Below are 17,303 nucleotides of genomic sequence, written 5' to 3'. Positions count from 1 at the left end.
CGTCCAGCATGTGCAAGGCCCTGGGTTCGATCCTCAGCACCGCATAAAAATAAATAAAGAAAGAAAGAAGGGTATTGTGTCCAACTACAAAAAAATAAATATTAAAAAAAGAAAGAACTCATCACCTCCCATTGGCTCCTCCTCATACCACCTCCTCTGCCTCTGCACTGAGGGCTCTCTCCACCCTGGCTTCCCATCCTCCATGTCCCTGGGGCCTTGTGGGTTCTACTTCCTGCACTTGGGAACCAAGGGCAGTGTGTGCATCTGGAGAACACTGGCCAGCGGCCGGCTGCTGCCCGTGGAACTCCGGACACTCGACTTAGCCTCTCTGAAAACCACCTGCTTGGCAGGTGGTGCGGGGTTAAGAGAGAACAGCTAAGTGAGTCTGGAGCCTGGCACGCCCCTGCCGGAGCGCTTGGCGAGTGCTTGGTGAGCGCTTGGTGAGCTTTCTAAGGTGCATCCTTTACACCATCACAGTAGCTCCTGGGTGTCCTGTGTCTGCTCAGAGAGGACTTGGGGTGCCTTGACAACAGCACCTTGTAGGTCTTCCTGAGAGGTGGCCCTCCACGCTGAGAGCTGAGGGCCTCAAACCTCTGCAGCGAGAAAACCAGTTGAGACCCTTGAAACCTGACGGGGAAATCAACAAAGTTTGGGAACTGAACGGACACCATCCAACCCATCCCTCCCCCAGATGTCTGCCAAACGTCTACTGGGTCCTGGAGGACTGGGGTAGACCAAGGGCTGGCTCCTGCCCATGGGGCTTAGAGAGGACGCACAAGGAGGACTCCCACACAGCAAGGTGGGCTGGGCACCGTGGGACGCCAGGAGGGCCCCTTGCCCAGCTCCGGTGGGGAGGCTGTTGGTTTCAGGGAGGGTGAGGAAGAGCTTCAGGGCAGCAGGAGCAGAGGCAAGTGGCACATGGCCGGTGGCTGTGCCTGATCGCTGGGCAGGGCTCAGTGGGATTCCAGCTCCCCCCCCCCCCCCGACAAACACGACAGCAGTGGCAGATGTCCCCCACGGAGATCTGGGCCACCTTCATTGCTCTGGGAACAAACTCTCAGTTACTCCGGGAGCCACAGAAGCACCAATGACTGAGCCCAGATTATGTCAGTTCCTGGCTGTGCAAGGAGGGGGTGGACAAAGGTCTATGTAGCCTGTCAGGCGTCTTGGGGACAGCCTCTCCCTGAGGGGCACATAATGGGTATCCCCAATGGGAAGGAGATTTGGGAGCTGATGCCAACTCCCCCAGCTCTAGTTACCAAAGGAGGCCAAGAGAGTCACCAAAAGGAGAGTGTTTCCCAGAAGCATATTTCATGGGTGGGGGGGCAGTGCTAGACAAAACACGTGTCCACTACACGGAAAGCAATTGGAAGCCACTGAAGTGTGTTGAAGCAAAGTCACGTCATGAGCTTAGCACTTTAGATACTCACCCTGACATGGGGGAAGAGGCTGGAGGGGACGAGACTGGAATTGAGAAGACCAGTGTGGAAACCCAGCAGGAGATGGACAGGCCAGACTAGCCAGGGTCAGTGGGTGGGAGAGGAAGGGAGCTTGGGATGGGAGGTGCTGGGAGTTCAAATGCACGGGACTGAACATTTATTGGATGGGGGAGGGGTGGAGAAGCCACAAGGATGTCCCACAAACATCCAGCTTGGCCTTGGGTGGGGATGGTGCTGGGTCCTGCGATGCAGCACCGTGGACGGGGCTGCTGAGTTCATCCATGAGGCGGCCAGAGAAAAAGCTCTTCAGCTGGGAGATAGAAGGTTGCAAGTAGCCCACACAAACCCTTATGAAAATAACTTTTGTTCACCAAAATCAAACAGGAAAGCAGCTCATGAAACAAAGAGTGAATCCACGCCGTTTTACCATCTTGAACTAACAAAGAGAGTGCCACACCATTAAGTCCATCTCAGCCTTTCTTTGAACAGGGCTTCTCCCCACTCTCTGTTTTCTCCTTCTGGAACTTGGAGCACACTCCAGACCTCTCACCCTCGCCTGTTTTTTACCTCTCTTTTATATCTTCTGTGCATTAGCCTCTGAACTGCGTTTTGCTATCCTCTCATCTTTCTCTGATTGCTGAGTAACTTTCCAAGCCATGCATTCCATGTTTACTCTTTCACATTTTAATAAATATTTAGGCTTTTACAATTTTCAGTCAAGGTGAATAAAGCTGCTTGGGAAATTTTTGAGTCTTTTGGGTAAAGGTGCATTTTCATTTCCTGTGGACCAGCTGCGCATTTAACTGTATAAAACACTCCCAAACTGTGTTGGTGTCTTACCCTGAGTCTGTCCTAAGCCTTTTTATAGATATCAACTCATATTCCTGAAAACAGAAGGTATTAGTGGGTTCCCTTTCCCCAGCTCCCTTCCTGCCATTGCCTGAGAAGTTAGAACCAGAAAGTTAGGGAACGAGACCCCCCCCCACCTTCAAGTCCCTCATGCTGAAGTCCAAGGGCGTGGAGGGAGGGGGAGGTGCTAATCATTAGATGCAATATGACCCAGTTGGTTGGTGGTCCCTCAGTGAGCTGGGCTTTGAGAACTGTGACAAAACTCCGGGTCCTGCCCAAAATGTTGCTCGGAGCTGGGAAAAGAAGGTTGACAGGCCATCCTGAGGACTGTGCCTGGGGACACCAGGCTCGCCATTTCCCACTTATCCCACCTGGCATGGACCGGGCCGTGGCCATCGACAGGGAACTCAGCCGCGCTCCGCACATACTGCACGCACCGCCCCCACTTCTCTCGGTCTCCGCCCCTCTGGCTCACAGCCTGAACCTGTGGGGACAACCGCCAAGACTCAGGGTGAAGCCAACTCAGAAAAGGAGGTGAGGACAAGGAAGCCTGGGCAGGGGTGGGATCAGACTCCCGGGTCCTCTCCACTGTCTGCCTGGGCTGCTTCTCACCACTGGGTCTGGCCTCGCACACACCCTGCCTGTCCAGGGTCGATGCCCGCCAGCAGCTGTGCCTCCAGCTTCCCTCGGCCCTGCAGGGCCCACCCAAGGTCTGTGCACGGTCTTGGTGACGCCTGTTGAATGTTCATGACACACGGTGGCCTGTCTGATCTCATCAGCAGGGGCCGTGGCCTCGGTTTCCAGGGCCACCAACCTCGCAGGAGGGAAGAGGACCCTGAGACTTGGCTTCCGGCCACAGGCTGAGCCTCTGTCCAGGACAGCTCAGCGCGAGTGCGGCAATGGGTAATGAAGCACACCAGTCTGGGCGGGCATGTTCACAAAGGCCAGGCGGACTCAGCGGGGGGCCATCCATTAGCATCCTGCCCCTAAGGGCCTCGGCTGCTCCCGCCTCGGCAGCTCCTCTGAGTCTGAGAAGGGGACAGTGGACAGCAGCCACTGCTTGCAGGAGGTCTGTGGGCTGCAGAGACGGGCTCCTCAGAGCCGGTGGGCAGGGGGACGCTCACAGGCCACACTGGACGCCCCTCTCTATCTTCTCAGAGGTCCTTCCACTCCCGCTGCCTTTGACCCTTTGTCACTCCCCAGCGCCACCTTCTCCAGGGAGCCTCCTGATGTCGCAGGGCTCTGCGCCCATCCCAGAGCCTTAGAGAGGGTGCTCTGTTGCCAGAGGAGGAGGCCAGGCCCCGGGCGACAGGAGTCCATCTTTTGCATGGGGAGACCCCAGGGGTCTGCATTAACTGGGATCCTTGGGGAGCAAGCAGCAGTGCCTGGCTCTGGCTAGTTTTAGGGGGAGAGAAGAATATTCTGGGAGGCTAACGATGCTCAGAGAATCACAAGAAGAAGAGAATCAGGGCCCAGAGTACTCCAGGTGCCTCCAGGGGTCCTGTTGGCAGGGCCTAGTGACCCATCTCTCAGGACACACCCAGAGAAGGAGGCTCAGCCACCACAGTCTCTGTGTCAGCAGCCAAGGCCCAGGACGCAGATTCCCTGGAGGAAAAGTCTGTCTGTCTGGCACGGCCACGTGCCCACCCCCTGGGCTGAGGCGGAGTGGGCCCCCGTGCCTGGCAGGGCCTTGTGTGTGAGTCGGTCAGTGCCCAGGCAATCTGTGAGCAGGCACGTTGTCATTCCTCACCTCACAACAGGTCAGACAGCCAGGGGGACCGTCAGGAAAAGAGAGCACCCCGGCGGCCCCCACCAAGCCAGACGGCCGGGAGTCACATGATGAACCCCTCGTGCGCGTGAGTGAGGGACGAGCAGCGCCCTCCTCGGGGCTGGCCAGCCGGGGCCAGCCTGCTTCCCGGGCATTTTACTTCCCATGACAGGTGTGGGTGGGAGCGTGGCCCTGCCTGATGGATGGGTGATATTTTCTGGGGTGCGGAAAGGACAGCACACCTGTCGAGGCTGAGGCAATTACGTCCCCCGCATGGCCTTCTGGACCAGCTCCAGCCTGAAGTCCCGGTGTTCTTTCTCCAGCCTCTGCTGCAGGATCCAGCCGGAACAGGAAGCGATGGGGTGGGAAGCCGGGCTGCTCGGGGGTGAGGCGGGGGCTGCTTTAGAAAACGGGCTGGAGGAGAGGGCGAGAGCCAGCCCCCGCAGGGTCTCCCTCCTCCCGAGAGCTCAGTCCTCGGGCCTCGTCCAGGCGCCCGGGATCAGAGCGCAGGAGTCACCACCAACTAGGAAGGACTTTGGCGAAGCACTGGGTGGCAGGGGAGGATCAGAAGCCGAGAACCCCCTGGGCCTGGCCTGTGGCACTGGGCGGGACTGCCCTATGGCTGTGCCCATTCCTAAACAGGAGCGCACGGCGCACTTGAGGCCACAGTCAAGGCTGGGGAGGGGAGGGCTGCCTGCCCCTTTGGGCCGAGGCTTCACCCTCACGGAGCAGGTGCACCGAGCGTTGTGTAGTGGCCATCTGAGCCGTGTCCCAGGGGAGCTGTGGCAGTCAGGGGACCAGAGGGCCGTCTCCAGAGGGGCCCCGTCCACCACTGGTGCACTGAAAGTCTCCACATAACCCCAGCCTTCAGGACATGTGGCCAAGGCTGGGTTATGTTGCACAGGACAGCGAGCGGAAGGCCAGGGTGACGGGGACAGCCCACCCTCAGTCCCCGCAGCAGAGCAAACATTCGAATTGACTGGCTTCTAGTCTTACAGGGGTGACATTATCGTGAATTTAAAGCCTGAAAGGACTAGGCCCCCCTGGGGCCAGGTGCTTAGCAAGGACCCAGCCGGTACTTGTGCCACCCTCACGGTCACGTCTTGTTGGTGGTGTGTCCTCGCCCTCACCTGTGCTGCACATGGCCCCCAGGCTTGTCCTCTCTGCCCTTTGCCCAACACCCTCCTTGCCTCCTTGGAGTCGCTGTGCGCTGCTGGCTTCCCAGTGCTGCTGTGGCTGTCCCCCAGGGGGCTGTGTCCCCAGACTGGGCAGAAGCAGAACAGGACCCCTTGAAGAGCAGAGGAGTGGCAAGGCAGGATGGAGGTGTCAGGCCTGTCAGGTGGCCCTTCTCTCCATGGTGCCATACCTCTTTACCCCATCTGTAAGTGCCTGAGTCGTCCCTTACAGAGTGTTTCCTGCCTGTGACTTTGTGCCACCCACTCAACAGCCCTCCAAAGCAAGAACATTGTCCCCATTTTGAAGCAGAATCATTGAGGGTCAGGGGTCAAGTGACAGAGACCAGTAGCTGGGGTAGGTGAAGGCTGGCCTCAGAGGCCTGGAGGAGAGACACCGGGTCAGATGCATAGGTTGAGCTGCCCTAGAGCAGGGCCCTGAGGGCCAGAGTGGACCACAGCCCTGCTCCTGAGATCCTGCCTTGTCTTTATCCCTGAGGCTGGTGAGCTGATTCCCTGTGATCCAGAAGCTCTTCCCGGACGGCCAAAAGGCTGGCCTTGGTGACTTTTGGTGAGGAGAGGGGAAGTCCTGAGGGGTGTGGTCATGGAGGGGCCATACTTCCTGGAGGCCTGACTGTGTAAAGTCTACTTCCCATCATTCTGTGGCCTTGGGGGACCCTGGCCTTCTCCTGGCACCTGTCACTCCAGCTGGCTCACCCTTGATGCCCCTCCTGGCTCTGGTGTGGCACCTGGTCTCATGGCCCTTGCGGCCCTTGCCTATTACACGTTTGTCTCTCTGCTCCTGGACTGGAGGGCCTCTGACCAGGGCATCCTGAACCCGCAGCACCCTGCACACAGGGTTCTAGACTCTTCCCATCCCACCTGGCGGCGGGGCCCAGGGCCAGGCACCCTGCACTGGCAGGCTTACCTCGCGTCCCAGTCTCCTGGATTTCCACCCCGGGCACAGCTCCAGGCCCCTCCTCCCTGCTGTCAATTACCACAGAAACCGCCACCCGTGGGCCCTGGTGCCTGTGGGTCTGTGCCAGTCACTAAGACAATGGCTTCCTGGGAATAAAGCAGGCTGTTTCCACGGAGCCAGTAGAGCCAGGAGGGGAGGATGGGGACTGCTGGGGACCATCTGCCACCAGTGCCTCGTGCTTGCAGCTGGTGGGGGCTGCCACCACCCCAGCCCTCTCAGCCAAATCCCTTCCCCCAGCCCTGTCTTCCCAAAGGTCCAGGCCCTGTGCTGGTTAAGCCCCGAAGGAGGACACAGTCCAGGGTGCTGCCGGGGCTCGCCCAAGTTAATGCCGTGGTTACAAGGCCAGGGTGGAGCTGGATGGGAGGGAGCAGGCTCCCAGACCCTCGGAGAGCACAGCACATGACATCTCACTCCTTCCCGAGCCTGTGCAGTCTGCCTGCTGTCGTCAGTGGTGAGGCCACACACAGGCTTGGCCCTGAGACCACCCTGATGGTGTCCTCTGACCGCCCCTCGCCTGCTGACCCCACTCCTGAAGACACCTCTGGCCTACAATTGAGGAAGCAGGATCTTCCAGGTGCGGTGGCACACGCCTGAAATCCCAGCAGCTCTGGAGGCTGAGGCAGGAGGATTGCAAGGTTTTGTCTCTAAGTGCAAAATAAAAGGGCTGATGGTGTGGCTCAGTGGTAAAGCACTGTTCATCCCTGTATCAAGAGAGAAAGGAGGGAGGGAGGGAAGAGAAGCCAAGGGATGTGTCAGCCTGGACCTGTCCCCATCCTCCGCACAGCTGACAGCTGGCCCACCATGAAGGCCACTCTGTGCCCCTGTTCTCCAGCTCCCGCACAGCCACCCTGCTACCTAAGCCCGCTTGGCATCCTGTAGCCCCTCCCATCTGTCCTCCAGCTCTGGCTGGAGCTGCACAGTAGTTTGGGGTCGTCTGAACCCTGTAGGTGACTTCAGAGAGAATAAACACCTTAGAGAAACTGAGTTCTCCATTCATGGTCACAGCGTTGTTCTCCATTTATTTAGGCTGCCTTTAATTTCCTTCATCCACGTCTTCTGGTTTTTCAGCCATACATACATATTTGTTAGATTTACACCTAAGTATTTTGTGGTTTTAGGTGCTACTAGAGTTTTATCAATTTGTTTACTTATTAATTTTTAAATTAATTGTTGATTCATAAATATTTGCAAAGACTATACCGCGAGGTCCCACTCACCCTCCATACAGTTTCCCACGGTGACTGCCTCTTGCAGGAACGCAGCACGGTATGGAAACTTTGTCCTTCATCACTCCTGTGGACCTGTGTAAGCACCAGCTCACTGAAGACAGAAGCAGTGCCCATGTAGGGGGCACACCTGGATCCCAGCTACTCAGGAGGTCAGGCAGGAGTTCAAGGACAGCCTGGGGAACTCGGCAAGACCCTGTTGCAAAATAAAATTAAAAAGGCCTGGGGGTGTAGCTCAGCGGCAAAGCACTTGGCTAGCATGCGCCAAGGTCCTGGGTTCCACCCCTAGTACACACGCATGCATATGCAAAAACACAGAGAGAAGTCTAACTGATTTTCTGTTTTTCCTCTCTATCCTACAACCTTGCTAAATCCACCTCGTTGGGCTTGTTGTTTAGGAGTTCTTGAGACTTAACCTAGACAGCCATATTAACCTGTGAATAGAAAGAGTTGTACTTTACCCCTTTCTGGTCTGTGTGAATCTCCTTTCTTGTCTTGCACTGGCGAGGATCCTGCTGGTGCTGAACAGGAGCAGAACAAAGGTCTGGAGGGAACCAGCACTGCTAAGCGTCAGCTCGCTGTGGGGTCTGCGGGTCCCTTTCCAGGTGGCAGGCCTCCCTTCTCCTCCTGGAGGACTGAGAGACTTCTCACGAAAGCTGTCAAATTTTGGCAACTTCTTCTTTGGCATCTATGAGATGATCATGCGATTTTCCTCTTCAACCCTTTGATGGGACAGTCACAGGGGTGTTTCCAGAGCCGTGTGGAGGACGAGGTCCTGTCTCGGTGTTCAAACTTTGTGACAGTTTCCCATTTCCCAAGGACAAGATCAAAGTCCCCACCACGCTGGCTGGCTGAGGGCTGCGTCTCTAGGAGGCAGCGAGTCGGCTCATGGCTTGAGCAATAAAGACACTTAACAGCAGCAGGTGACTTATCTGCAGGTCCAGTGGTTCAGGCCCTGACGGCACCGAGCACCGATCCGGGTTGGCATCTCCGCCTTGCCCTTCTGGTGGTAAGGTGCCACTGGCAGCTCTAGGCATCTTTATCTGACATAATGTTCAAAACTAGAAGAGAGAGGAGGAACAAAATATGTCCTTTATATGCTTCTCTTTTGACCAAAAAGAAAGTTCTTTCCTGACCCTCCTTAGCAGGTTTTCTCTAACTACTCATTGGTCAGGCCAGGTCACCTATCGGCTAACCCCAGCTCCTCTCCTGACCCGGGGCACAAGCTGCTGAGCAAATCAGGGAGAAAGTGGGTGAGTGGCATCCGCCCTGCTGGTCCACCCATGGCCCCGCATGGCCCGGCTTCTCCCTGCCCCCGTCTTAGTCTTGGGTGAGCACCCCACTCTGGGCCTGGAGTGCTCCTCTCGCCTGCACCTCTATATCCAACTCAAAACGGCGCACCCTCCAGGTCTGACCAACTGCGCCTGACCCCAGAGTGATGCAGGGTCCCCCCAGCACGCCTCTGCCACTTGCTCCCATGTGGGCCCCATGACAGCTGGGGACTCGGCATTCCCCAGGGCTGCCACGCCCTCAGAGGCCCTACTCTTCCATCCCCCTTCCTCCCTCCCTCCCACATCCACTCTGTGCCTCCAACCCACCCAGCCTACCAGGGCCATCAGAGCTGCTCCGGCCCCGTGAAGACCCCCTCTACCGTCACAGCGCGGCCTCCACTCTTCCTCCCTGAGCCCACCCATCAAATGCTCCTGTGTATTAGAGCTATTTCAACACATGCCTGTCACCCCCAGAGGGAGTTCAGGCCACATCTCAGTTGTCCCTGTAGCTGCCACCATTGTGACATGTGCCTCAGAGGTGGAAGGATTAGAAATCAACTGTGGATTAAAATAGTAACCACAACCCTGTAGCCTTGTGAGGGTCTGGGGGCCCTGTGCCTCATGCACATCAGCTCCAATCCACAGACAGTGGTCTCAGGAGCAACATGGTCCCCTGCCACCACTAAGACTGACCTTAACCAAGAGGTCAGACAACCAGCCAAAGTCAAGCTCAGGGCAGGACAAACTTGAACACAGGTCCCTCCCACTACTCGAAGAAGTAGGAGGGAGAGTCAGGGGGCAGCTGTGGGACCAAGGTGTGATGGCTAAGGGTCCAGAGCCCACAGGGAGGATAGTAGGACTGGCCAGAGGGCTGAGGCCTGGACACCAGCCACAGGCCTCAGGCAGAGGCCTCTGCTGAAGCTGCACCAGGTGGGGTGACCAGGAGGGAGAGCACCTTTGAGCAATAAACATGAACCTGGACTACAGCCCATGCCTGGGACAGGGACACAGAGCTGCCAAAGCCCTGGCTCTCACCCAAAAAGACCTCCGTTGGCTGGGAAAACGGACACATGTATCAACTAAAAAACAACAGAACAGGGCAAAGAGGAGTGGCCCTCCCTCCTGGGGGAGGCGGTCACCTTGGCAAGGGCAAGCCCCCTTATCTGCTGTTCTGCTTTCCCGGGTTCAGTTAACTGTGGTCGCGGCGGCAGCCTGAGAATGCTAATATTGGTCTTGACTCTTCCAAGCAAGACCACACAGCTTGCACTACAGTCAGTCATTATTAGTAATTATAATTATTAGTTAACATTGTTAATCTCTTACTGTGTTTAATTTATAAATTAAACTTTATCATAGGTATGTACATGTAGGAAAAAATACGGTTTTGCGTGTTCAGTGGTATTACAGACTCAGGCAATCCCAGGGGTCTTGGGTGGGATTCCCCCAGGGATAAGGGGGTGACGGCACCACCCGCTCTGCACACATCTCTACTGTGATTCACCACAGTCCCCACTGAGCCCCACAGCCTGCTGGGGAGTAAGACAGAGTCCAGGCAGGACAATACGTTGCCCAGGGCCCAGGGGTCAGGGGCCTGCCCAGGAATTGGACTCAGCTTCCCGCCACTGCCTCTCCCAGGGCCGTTCTTGGTGCCCTGCCCAGCAGCCCTCTCCCCTGGAGCCCAGAAGCTGGCCACAGGCACGGGATCAGGGAGCTGGCAGCTCCTCCTGTGCCTGCCCGTGTCTTGCTCATAATCCCAGGTGGCTGCCCACATCCGTCTGGCTCGTCCCTGCCTCTCAAAGCCAGCTCAGAAGATGAAGTGAGGCCTCAGGTGTGGGGTGACGAGAGCAAGGGACTGAATCGCCCCTTTCTGAAACGCCTTTAACGTGCTCGTGTGCTGCAGTAAGCCCTGACGTGGGCTGAGGCTCACAGGATTCACGCTCACTTGTGGAAGTCCCCTGAGGACCTGCCCCAGCCCAGGAGCAGCGTGATATGAACGTCTGGGGACATCAGCACCCGCGCCCCTTCCCTGCCCATCAGCACAAGCTTTCCTCCCGACGGCTCTGACAAAGTTCCGCTCACACTTGTGTTTATACAACCTGGCCCATGTCTTGGGTGGGGACGGTGGCTTGGTGGGGACGGTGGCTTTGTGATGACAGCGGGCTTTGATGAGAAATCCTGAAGGCTGAGATCTTGATGCCCAGGTAGGACTTGCATGCCGGGTGCCCCAACTTGGGCATGAGGGAGAAAATATCCGCAGCTCTTCTGGGCCTGTGATTCCATGCCCACAAGGTCCCCTGACACCCCAGGCCCTCTGATGCTACAGGACTGTCATGCCAGGAGCAGAGTCCTCTGGCCTGAGCAGGGAGGACTGGGCTCCCGCAGGTGTGCTCAGCTGCCAGGTGGCGGCGCTCCAGCACGGGGCAGGGGCGGTGCCGAGCCATGAGCTGGCGGGAGGTTGACGCACCTGTCAGCCTGGACAGCCTCCCCAGAGCCCAGTGAGACAAGAGGCTGGAGGAGAGGGGTTTAAGGGGAGGGAGGTGCCCCTGCTGGGCGGCAGCACTGTGGAGGAGCAGGAGGAACACTCCAGCCTCTCTGGGGCACTAAGGTGTCTGTCCCTGCCCATAGGGAAGGCCCCCAGAGTAGAGAACAGGGGAAGGCTGGCCACGGAAGAGCTTGGCCACCTGAGACCTCTGACCTGCCACTTCAGCTCTCCTGCAGAAGGGGCTCGGGCAGAGGCCAGGAGCTCCTCAGAGCAGAGTGAGGAGCCCAGGGCAGGTCCCCGTGATCAGGGTGTGGCCTTCCTGGAGGAGGCTAGAGGTAGACCCCTGAGCCTAGGAGACAGCATGGCAGGAGGGACCCAGGAGAGAGAGGCTGAGAGGCCAAATCCACTCATGCTGGAAGACGAGGGCTTTCAGTGGAAGAGCGTCATAGGGGTGCAAGCCCAGGAAGAGGGGCTCAGAACCAAGAAGGCAGGGGCTCGGGGTAGAAATGGACCACCTCTGCGCACCGCCTGCCGGGATAGAGGCAGGACCAACCACGGGCAGCAGGACCTGTCGCCTTCTCAGCCTGCTCAGCAGGGGCAGAAAATGACCCAGGAGACCAGCCATCCCTACGCACGTCCCTCCGGCCCTAGGGAGCTGGAGGGGTTTCTCCACTCTCTGGGTCTCTCTCGCTGAGTCCTGATCTTCCTGAGGTTGTTTAAACTGATTAAAACCCTTGGCCGCAGTGAGCAAGGCTAGGAGCCAGACAAGGGGACCCCTGGCCTGGGTAGGGCTCTCCAAAGCCTGTTCCCCATATCTGCAGCTTGGCGAGTTGCTGCAGGGAGGGGTTCTGGGGTACCTCCTCTGTACTGCCAGGGCATCACAAGGGTCCCTGGCCCTTTGAAGTTCTGAGAAGTCCTACAGGGGAAAAGCCTCCGGGGAAAGCCGGTCAGCCCCCTGCCCAGCGACTCTGTGTTCAAATTGACCACTTCACCGAATGGACAAACAGACGCCAGTTCCCAGGCCAAGAGAACCTCAGCTGAGCAGCCTCGGCCTGGGCCTCTCTCCCTGCCTCCTCTGTGCTGTCTCCAGTGCAGCGGCAGCCTCAGGGACTCAGGTCACAGTAGGCAACACGTGCCCCCCAAGCCCTGCAGCCTTCCACCCTCAAGCCCTCCACGGACCGAGTCCTCTGGACTCCACGAGACCCTGGGGGATGCACGTGTCAGGCCTGACAGAAGCAGCCGAGAGCGGCCTGCAGACTCCCAAGGGGTCCTGGAATCATCAAGGGCAGTTCCACCGAGCTGCAGCTTCCACGCCTCAGGCCATGCCTACGCGTCCCACCTGCCCCGGGGTCTGTCCACACCAAGTCCCTGCTCCTGCACAGCCAGGCCCTAGAAGCACCCCAGCTCCTCACCAGGCCTGGGAGAGCCCAAGTTTCATTTCTCCCAGTGTGTGGGAGACCTGGCTCCCAGAGTTCCCTCCAAGGCCCACAGGGAGCTGGCCGGTGGGGACAGGCAATGGGTCCTGGCCTCCCTAATGCCAGGAAGCTCCCTCTGCCCTGCTCCCTTCCAAGCATGAGTATCAAGCGGAAGCCAGCCCCAACTCAGAGGCCTTCTGTGGCAGGCAGGGGTTGCCTCTGCCCGTGTGCCAGGCCAGTGGCACGCATCCTGTGTCCACCCCTCAAGGGCACAGACTCTGGGCCCAGCTCACTGTCTACTCACTGCCAGCAGCACCTCCCAGGCCACAAGGCTAAGCCTCACCATCACTGATGTTGATTTGCTTTGGCACCATGACCTCTCACAGACATGATCTTATTAATCTTCCATACTGGTATTCAAGGTTCAGAGAGGTTAAGGAACATGTAAAGGTCACACAGCTCATAAATGGCAGAGCCCAGCAATCAGCTTTGATCAGGCCACACTGCACTGAGAGGCTCCTTGCTCTGTTGACAGCCTTCCCAGGGAATGCTGCTGGGCATGGTGGTGGGCTCCATGTTGGAACTGATTGAAAATAAGCCATGCTGCTGCCCTATTGCCCTCCAGCACAGCTGTGAAGGAGCTCAGAGGGTAGTGCCAGGGTCCATGGGGCTAACTGCTGTGTGCCAGAGAACTCAAAGGTTTGTTCATTGTAGGGAAATGTCACAATTCTAATTACTTTCCCTCCATGGTTGGAAACAGCCCTCATGGTCACAGGTGGAGGGTTACAGTGGAATTCAGACAAGGACAGGAGAGGGATAGAGCCTCCAAGAATAAGTAGTGCTCATGGGGATTTGTACCATTATCATCACCATCACCATCACCATCATCACCACCATCATCACCATCACCACCATCACCACCATTACCACCACCAACAACATCATCACCAGCATCACCAGCATCATCACCATCACCATCATCACCACCATCACCACCACCATCATCACCACCATCACCATCACCATCACCATCAATCATCATCAATCACCATCACCATCACCATCACCATCACCATCATCACCACCATCACCACCATCACCATCACCACCACCAACATCATCACCATCATCACCATCATCACCACCATCACCACCACCATCATCACCACCATCATCATCATCACCACCATCATCACCATCACCATCACCATCACCATCATCACCCCCATCACCACCACCATCATCACCACCATCATCACCATCACCATCACCACCATCACCATCACCACCATCATCATCATCACCACCATCACCATCATCATCACCACCATCACCATCACCACCATCACCATCACCACCACCACCATCACCATCACCATCACCACCACCACCATGATCACCATCAATCACCATCACCATCACCACCATCACCATCACCATCATCATCACCATCACCACCATCACCATCACCATCATCATCACCACCATCACCACCATTACCACCACCAACATCATCACCATCACCACCACCATCATCACCATCAATCACCATCACCATCACCACCATCACCACCACTACCACCACCACCATCATCACCACCAGCATCACCATCATCATCACCGTCAATCACCATCACCATCACCATCACCACCAACACCACCACCACCATCATCACCATCTCTATCACCACCACCACTGTCACCCCCTGAAGCCTCTCTAAGGGGAGGAACTGGACACTTCCTTGGTGCCCACTATGTTCCAGGCTCTGCTCAAGTAGCAAGAACAAGTCTCACCTTCAGGAAGCCCCAGCCTGTCTGGCATTACCGAATCTCATGCCAAACATTTCAAAGGCATCTCATTTAACCCTCAACATGTGACGTCGGTACCTGCATTCCCTTGACACACTGAGAAAATTGGGCCTACAGGAGCATAAGTCCCCTGCGCAGGGTCACTTGGCCTGGCACATTCTCCTCAAATGCTGCCTCCAGGATGGGGAGGAGCAGGGGCCATGCTGGAGACCCACGCCTGAGCATCCCCCCGGGCCCCAGCAGCCATCTGGGTCCGTTTCCAAGCCTCCACGCTGACCGGGACTAGTACCCGATGGGACAGTACCCACTGGAATAAAAATGCTGCTCAGGCCTTGGAATAAAAATGCAAAGCACGGCCATTGTCCCTTCCTGTCTGTGTAACATTGTCACTTTGTCTTCCTTCTCCAAATGGCTCAGGCTTAATGGCTCCTGAGTCACCCAGCCTCCTGCAGGCAAGCCCTCCACCCCTCTCCCCACTGGCCACTTTCTGAGATTTCAGCCTCCAAAATCAATCAGCCTGGCCCCCTGGGGGAGTGGGGCCCTGGCTGCAGGAAGTGGGGACTCTTGCCAGCTGCTCCCCTGCTCTGGCAGCAGTGACTGCCCAGATGGGTGGCAAGGGACACACCCTGGTGACAGGCAGTGCTCGCCAGTGGAATCTGGAGACCTTGGTAAGCTTTCCAGTGCTTCTCCTCCAAGGATGGGCCTCCCGAGATCACCACGGGGCTCAGTGAGTCGAGGCATGGAAGGCCCCCCGCCCAGCTCTTGGCACATAGTAAATGCTCAGCAAACAGCGGACACTCAGAGGTGTTCCAGCCCAGCACAAAGCCTCCTAACACGGCCAGAGTGGGACCTTCTGACTTGTGACTCCTCAAGCAGGCTCCCAGGTGACAGAGAATGAATGCTACACTGCCCCACCCTTCCCACCTGAGCCCCTCTCCTTGGGGGTTCGGTGTGATTGGAACTCTCCCACATCCCTCCCAGTCCCAGGCCCTAGGCCCTGAGTCCCAGCTGCCCCTTGGTGTCCTCTCCAGGGGAAGCCGAGTGTCACCCCCTGAACTGTGTCACATTTGCAGCCCAGCCTTGTGGTCACTGTGGTGGGAAGTTCAGTCTTTAAAGAGATCATTAAGGTTAGACCAGGTCATTGGCCTGGTGTCCCTGCAGGAAAAGAGACCCCAGGTTTGTACACATGTGAGGACACAGTGAGAAGGCCATCATCTGGGAGCCGCAGAGGTGCCTTCCTGAAGAATCTGTCACCACCCCGAGCTGAGCTTCCCACCCCCAGAACCACGAGAAAACCCATTTCGATGTGTAAGCGCTCAGCCTGGGGGTCCTGTTCCGACAGGTCAATCTGGGAGGTGGCCTGAGCAGACTGACACTGAGCTTGCACCAGGGCCCGGAGGCACCCCCAGGCTGCCCTGGCCTGGCCCTTGCGCCCCAAATGCCATGGACCCAGCTCAGACTCACCAAGTGTGGGAGAGAGAGCTGGGGTTGCAGCTGGGGATCGGGAGCCTCTCCTGGGAAGCAGGTAAGGGTGCCTCCTCGGGGAGCACCAGACCCCAGAGGATGCGTTAGAACCAGGTCACCAGGTCCCGCCGTGGATCAGCGAGTCTAGTTCTCATTTCTACAAGGTGTTGCCAAAATCTTGGTCTTTGTCCCCAATGCCAATCCAATAACAAGGACACAGTTTTGAGAAAAAGGAAAAAGAAGCTTTATTGTTCTCCTAGCTACGGGGAAGCCCAGGGGACTCCTGTCCCAGAGGCTGTGATTCTGCCCATGGGGGGAACAGGGAGCTTTTAAAGAGGTGACTCAAAGGCTACGTCCCAGGAGTCCTCTGTCTGGAGTTGACATCCACTTGTTAACTGGGGAGACAGTCATTTCCGAGGTCTTCTGGGGCTGTCCCCAAAGTCTGGACGACTTCCTTCCAATGGTGGGTGTGTGCTCAGGGACAGATAGCTCTGCCTAGGGTGGGGAAGAAAGGTGATCCCGGTGCCCCTGAGATTAGGGAGGGGAGAGATTAGGGAGGAGCAGGGAGGGAGAGAGAAACACGTCCATTTTAAAAACTAGTTGCAGGGGCAGAGCAGCCGGGGCTGTACTCAAAGCCTAAAGTGGCCACTGTTACACCTGTCCCAGCGCCAGTCCAATAAGGAGGACGTGGCTTTGAGAAAAAGGAGAAGGAATTTTTATTGCTTCGCTACCTTAGGAGAGACACCTGGGACTCCTGTCCCAGAGGCTGTGATTCTGCCATGGGGGGGGGGGGGGCAAGGGGGCTTTGAAAGAGGAGATTCAAAGGCCACAGTCTCATGTTCTCTGTCAGGAGCCGGGATTCACTTGTCCACCTGGGAGACGGTTAATCTGAGATGGTTAATCTGGGAGATGGTCACTTCTGGGATCTTCTGGGGCCATCCAAGTCTGAATTACTTTGTTCCTGGTGGGTGTGGACTCAGGGACAGATAACTGTGTTTTCCCTGAGATTAGGGAGGAGAGAGATTAAGGAGGAGGGAGAGGAAGAAACATGTCCATTTAAAAAACAAGTCACAGTGGCAGAGCAGCAAGGGGCTGTATTCAAAGTGTGACAGTGGTCCAAGGTTACCCCAGGTGCTGCTCACACCGCTGGAACCCCGATGAGAACCTCTGCATTAGGGGGCTCTCATTGGCCAGTGGTCAAAGTCACAGGCTTTGACCCTTATGCCTCCCCCAGGGCACTCACCGGGGACAGCAAGGAGGCATCAGGGGACTGAGCTCTCCAGCCCAGTGGAGAGGCTAGCTCAGGACAGACCCCGGGTCCTGTTACCTGGAGCCACAGACAAGGAAGCCTGGCCTCCGCAGAGGGGCGCACAGATCTGCACCTGCCGGGCCCCCACTGCCCTTCTCTCAGGAGGCCCCCACCATAAGA

At 57.1% G+C, this 17,303-nt stretch overlaps 1 long non-coding RNA gene across 3 annotated transcripts in view; it reads right to left on the bottom strand.

The window, feature by feature from the left end:
* Window positions 1–7,902: 7,902 nt before the first annotated feature.
* LOC124090589 (uncharacterized) overlaps window positions 7,903–17,303 on the bottom strand; it is a 49,101-nt gene continuing 39,700 nt past the window's right edge. For 2 of the 3 annotated variants that reach the window (XR_009226539.1, XR_009226537.1), the window contains one exon: window positions 16,095–16,402. This is a non-coding gene — a long non-coding RNA (uncharacterized LOC124090589). Of the gene's footprint in view, window positions 8,495–16,094; window positions 16,403–17,303 lie in introns of those variants that run through there. The other variant, XR_009226538.1, reaches the window with a different exon arrangement.

Source organism: Marmota monax, unplaced genomic scaffold (genome assembly GCF_021218885.2).
Source record: "Marmota monax isolate L192 unplaced genomic scaffold, Marmota_monax_Labrador192_F-V1.1 WCK01_AAM20220418_F8-fsc00010, whole genome shotgun sequence".
NCBI lineage: Eukaryota > Metazoa > Chordata > Mammalia > Rodentia > Sciuridae > Marmota > Marmota monax.
Note: the sequence above shows the minus strand (reverse complement) of the source record. Positions and strands in the feature narration are given on the sequence as shown.